This window comes from Protopterus annectens, chromosome 3.part0 (assembly GCF_019279795.1).
Source record: "Protopterus annectens isolate FY-2018-M chromosome 3.part0, PAN1.0, whole genome shotgun sequence".
Classification (NCBI taxonomy): domain Eukaryota; kingdom Metazoa; phylum Chordata; order Ceratodontiformes; family Protopteridae; genus Protopterus; species Protopterus annectens.
In genome coordinates this window covers 656,906,403-656,912,300 of record NC_056731.1, presented here as the reverse complement: position 1 = coordinate 656,912,300, position 5,898 = coordinate 656,906,403, and the positions used below count along the sequence as shown (strand labels likewise).

Sequence of the window (5,898 nt, the reverse complement as noted above, 5' to 3'; positions counted from 1 at the left end):
AGATTTGATATTGGAATAGCAATGGTACCTTGAATTAATTGGTATTTCAGTTTGCTATATGCTTGTGTGTATGTTGTAAGGTGGAGGACTAGCAGATGTGGCCTAATGTCCCATTTCTGAAGTTTAGAGTGAAAGTGAGTTGTAACTGCTATGTTTATTCAGTATACAGACAGAGATAAACACATGCATTCAACCATAGAAATATTCCTTTAATTAAACCAGTACACGTCTTATCCAAAACTTCTGAGGAAATGCTGAATGTAGGAATACATTCAAAGTGTTGTGCTTTCTTTCCAAAAATCAGTTCATTCTGTACCAGCATTTGAACAACATTACTTAATATCAGTAGTAAATTTGTATTCAGTAATGACAAACATGCTCTAATCTACCTGAATATCTAGCACAGATAGCAAATGCTGTTTGCCCAGTGCCAAGATGGATGACACAGCTTACTCCTTAACCTCCGACAAAACATGCTGATACTTTATAGTTTGAAAACAGGGTTTTTTTCTTCTTTTGCTTGTTGTCTTTTTCTGTTGACTGATCCCAACAAACTGCAGCACATGACTTTGAAGAGTGGCGTGTGGTTCTTGAACCCCATAATTAGTAGTTCTTCCTGGCTGTGAACAGTAATTAAAGCTGACACTTCTGTTCTACTGATTCATTTATTTAGCTGTTTAATTACTGTGTTGAACATAGCTTTATGTCCGGAACTGCAACATGTATTCAGACAAAGAAGAAAAGCAGCATTATAATCAGGGGGTGGGTTCGGTTGTTGAGGAGGTCAAAGGCAGGAGTATGTGAAAGGGAAATGTAAATGGGTGATTTGTTAACGCTACTTCTTGCCCCCCCCCTTATAGTACAAAATGTTTAAAGAAACCATGAAGCAGTGTTTGACAAGTCTACTCATTCAACTTTTTTTATGTTTTAAATGGTTTTAATTTCCTGATTAAATTTGTTGAGCACAGCTGCTAGATAAACGAAGGTGCTGACAGTATGTGAAAGCCTTAACTGCATAACCATAAAGGCTTTAGCAGGCTTTTAATTTGAGGACAAGAATGAAGGACATAATACTTGCAGTTGGAGAGGTTTATGGAAGAATAGCCTTAAATGATGCAGTGTGCAGCTTTAATAGAAGGTGAACTGACAAGCAAATCTTGTGAAGCTGTTTGAATATACCCGATGATCAATCAGGGATACTGGATTAATGGCAGGTACAGAATTCAAGGTATCTACAAACTGTACCCAAAAGTGTGACTTGCTTAATTGTCCTTAGTGACCAAGTCAGACATTGCATAATTCCTTATTTAGCATATTCGCTATCCTTTATAAGTATATGGAACTACAAAACCATGTTGTAGCAACTACAGTTTTAAAACAAAAAAAATCATAAATATACAGAAAGGTAAGTTTCCATGCCTTTTCAGTTCCTGACATTACATAAATATTTTTTCACAACAAAAACAAACAAAATAAGAAGTACAAATCCAGTCCATTTTACCTTTCTTAAGTTAGTAACACTTATAATCACCACATGTTAAGCAACTATGATGCAGTTTTCAAAACACTTGCAGAACTGTTCCATTATATAGCAATTTTCTGTGAAGTAATAGCATTTTACTTGCTGCTTTGAAATGTGGCCCTCCCAGCTTTGTTACTTGGTGCTTTTGTCTTTGTATTTATAGCTCTTTCTGGTTGTTGTTGAGTAACTGTGGCTGCCCTGCCCTCTAGCCCCATCGTAAGCAGATTTTAGGCTAAAGCTTATCTCATGGAGCACTAATTGAAATGATTGGTGGAGGGGATTGTGATCTCACTGTTCCTGAGTCAGGCTTATCTGCTAGGGGTTAAGCTGAAAAAAAAAAAAAGAAACAGCAAAGCTTTTGCCTCATTCCAACAGGGCTCAGGGCTCCTGCCCATCTGTCTACACTTGGAAACAAAAAATAGGGATCACTAGAAGAGAGTTGTGCTGAAGGAACTGTTCCCAGGCTCATATTAGGGTTCCAGGATTCTACAGATTTCAAAAGAAGCTGAACAGGTTAGTACTTTATCAAAACAGATTTACCTGGCTAAGTCAAATGTAATATTTCTGCTTCTAGTTTAGTATGCTGTGCAACTGTTTAACAAGACAGTATTAATTAAGTCATCTATTTTCACAATGAAAACATGAGTCTGCATTGCTGCATTGTTGCTCCTGTCATATAACTTTAGAGCATAAAGTAATGGCATCATTTGGAAACACATTGTATCACTACACAAACAAATGTATGTATTTTTTGTATATGCATGAGTATGCGTGTGTCTGTGCATAGGTTTGAAATGTTTTGCACATAGAGGTACATTCCTATGTTAATTTGATGATTTTTTGTTTCTTTTTGTTACTCGTAACGATTTTGTTTAGTGTGTATGCTGTTTGATTGTATCTGCTACTATACTTTTGTATGAGGCATTATTATCAAAGTTTTCAATACTAGCCACTATGAAATGCTCCTTTAGTTAGCTGTGTGTTTTTTTTCTGTAAGAGATATTTATGATAGGGATATAGGGACTTGAACAACAGCAGTCCTAAGGTACTGAGTTATGAAAAAAGCAGAAATATTATGTAATGCAAAATCACAACCGTGGAGGTTTGTGCGTAATGGGAAGCTATTTTTTTACAATGTAAAAATCATCCCCAGCCACTCATTTCAAGTGTTTTGGCTGATATAGGTAAACACAGAGTATGACAGGTCAGGATGCCTTATTATCATCATCATTTTTTTATTATATTGTTAACTAGCAGAAGGATACTGGCAGATGAAGTACTAGTCTTTCCCATGAAGGACACACGTCGTGCTGAACTCCGTTTCTCCGACTGCTGTCATTACTACTAATACATTCAAGTGGAATTAAATATGTATTTTAAGTGATCAGGGTTGGCCATTCTAATATTTTGCTTCTGGGCGACACTTCAGATAAATCAAATAAAAGCACTTTTATTTCTCTACAAAGCTTTTTCCAGGTTTAGAGGTTCAGCAGTTGGAAAACACTGTATTTAGCCTTATTAGTTTTGTTTATACCTAAGCCTACTCATGTCTCAACCTCTTAGTACCAGAATTCTGGGCAAAGCTAAAAATAGTTGGGGTACAAAGGCCCAAAATCAGGGACAGATTTAAAATATTGCTCCTATAAACTTAGAAAGTTGTTAGAATAACAGATTTTGCTTTAGTTTGCATTTTCTGAAGGATATGACATCTGAAACTCATATGTACATCATAATTTGCTGATTTCAGTCCTTGTTGATTTGCCTGATAACCACACATTTTATGACAGATTGTATACATTTTTGCCTTATTTTTAGTCTTTCTCCATAACTTTGTGCATTTGAGAGGTATGCCTACTGTAAAGATCTGCTCTGTTGTTGCACAACAAATAATTTATGTATATGTGTGTGTGTATACATATATATATATATATATATATATATATATATATATATATGTGTGTGTGTATATGTATATATATATATATATATATATATATATATATGTGTGTGTGTGTATATGTATACACACACACACACACACACATGGTGGAACAGTAAAATCCTTAATTCAGAGTTCAATAGACAGCTGTGAGTCAGTAAGAATTAAGTAGAATAAAATAAAATTAAATTTAAAAATTATGTAAATTAGCAGCGCTCTGCAATGCCTGCGTGTTCTGGGATCTTTGTTCATCATATCTGTTTAAATCAGTGAGCAGATTCCAGAAATTAACCTGTGATAGCAAAGGGGCCTTGATACTGTGAGTAATGCAGCAAGACAACACCATCACTGAAGTAAGTTTTATATTCTGAAATTCAGCAAGAAGGACAGCTGGTCACTCAGTCCTGATTAGGCCCTGTGGTTCATGAGCATGGTTCTCATTACAAAGGCTCTCTGTGTGTGAGGGCAAACAGTTTAGCAAAATCCCCAGAGAAGGACTCATGAAAGAATGAATACACAGACAGAGCTGGAATGATCCCAGCCAGTATACAGAGCTGTCAAACTTCTGTCTGACAACACAAGTTAGGCACATACAGTACTCTCTGTCTGGCTGAGAACAATTAGTACCTAATATTAAATCATGTTCAAAAGTGCCCTTCTGGCTGAGTATCCATAGCAGTCAGTTGTGACTAACTGTACAATGACTTTAGAAGAAATTAGTTTAATGTTTTATTTCAAGTTTATCATTCCACTGACAAAAGGGGGGAGTAGGTACACCAAAATGATATTGTCTTACTTCATTCAGACCAGAATAGAGCAGTACCCTTCTTCTTCTTTCTTCTTCTTCTTTCGGCTTTTCCCGGTTAGGGGTCACCACAGCGGATCACCTGTCTGCTCATGATTGGCAGTGGAGTTTTATGGTGTCGAATTGTCAGCCTGACGCCCAACCTCCCACAGAAGGCACACACACACATACACTCACATCTAGGGCCAGTTTAGAGTGTCCAATCCACCTACAGCATGTCTTTGGGATGTGGGAGTAAACCGGAGCACCCGGAGGAAACCCACGTGACCACAGGGAGGACATGCAGACTCCACACAGAAGGCACCTCAGCCGAGGATCGAACCAGAGAACCTCTTGCTGTGAGGTAGCAACACTAACTGCTGCACCAGTACCCTAAGAGAGAAAATTTGTTCAGACTCCAAGATATAGTGTAGTAGGTATAAAACAAATGGAATTCGTGTTAGTAAATGAAGGTCCTTTTTCTAAAAAAAAATATCTCTGCACTCAGGAAAAGATTTGAAAAGAAAGTTAGCATACTGCAGAACTGCAGCAGATTAAAAAAAAGTTATGTACTGCAAAATGGATTAGATAAAAAAATGACACACTACACCACTTTAGGCTTGTGCAAAAATATACACTTCATATAGCATTCAGTAAAGCGCTGCAAGTCCAGTTTAGAGTGCTGAGTGTTTAAGCCTTCACTGAGGGAGGGTACCAATACACTATGTTATTATAATAAAGGGTAACATGCACACATGTCCTTGCAGGCAAAGTGGTACTTAGGAATTAGAAGAAGTCCACTGTTATAAAGAAAATTTTAAAACAGAAACAGTTGTGTTAATTTAACCATTAAACATCCCAAACTACAGAACACTATCAATGAATGGTACTGTATGTGGCTTGTTTGTAAGTCAATGCATGGACCAGGAGTGGCTACTAGAAACAAGAGCGGTAAAAATGATCAGCATGTTGTGGTACCCAGTGCACAACATGAAAATGTAACATGGGCATTTTTATGACATCTTGACATTTATTTAAGGTCTAATGGTCTTCTACAATAGTCATTAATGTATTACAAGGGTGAACTTCCCTTGATGGTTTGATTTGTTGTTATAATTTGCTTGACATTTACATACTATCCCTGAAAAATGCTTTAAGGGGAGGGCAAAATTCATTTCTGTACCATAAAGCAGAGAATACCAAAGAAGTGAGGCACAAGTGTGACTGACAGGGGTACGGCTATGTCTATTACACGTCTACTGTGTTTCCCCTAAAACAGCTGCTAAAGATTACCCCCATTACCATGCTGTACCACCCACTGGGACCACCTTGGAAGGATGGGACTAAGTAAATGGTTGCGTTCTATAGTCAGTGATGAATATGGAAAAATGGACTCCACTGCTGTAGGAGGACATCCGGCCTCACTTCTCACTTTTCCATAAGTACATCAGTGTATAATTATGCTGTTAAGCTATCTGGAATGGTGTCATTCCTTGCCACCAAACGAACAGAAACACAAACCACATAAGGGATTTGTGAAGGCGCAGGTTAGCAGCATATTTATTAAACATAAACAAAAAAAAGCATATCACAAGTAGAAAGCAGTCTAAAGAAATGAATTCCCCACTTAGTGTAGATCCATAGGTTCAAAGG

General features: G+C 37.2%; 1 protein-coding gene across 13 annotated transcripts in view; it reads left to right on the top strand.

Moving 5' to 3' along the window:
• The first annotated feature begins 977 nt into the window (after nt 1-977).
• Nucleotides 978-5,898, top strand: part of LOC122796513 (poly(rC)-binding protein 3-like) — an 819,027-nt gene continuing 814,106 nt past the window's right edge. For 4 of the 13 annotated variants that reach the window (XM_044065066.1, XM_044065070.1, XM_044065065.1 and 1 more), the window contains exon 1: nt 979-1,214. The gene's annotated coding sequence lies outside the window, so the exon portion shown is untranslated. Of the gene's footprint in view, nt 1,215-1,718; nt 2,036-5,898 lie in introns of those variants that run through there. The other 9 variants (XM_044065072.1, XM_044065067.1, XM_044065071.1 and 6 more) reach the window with 4 other exon arrangements.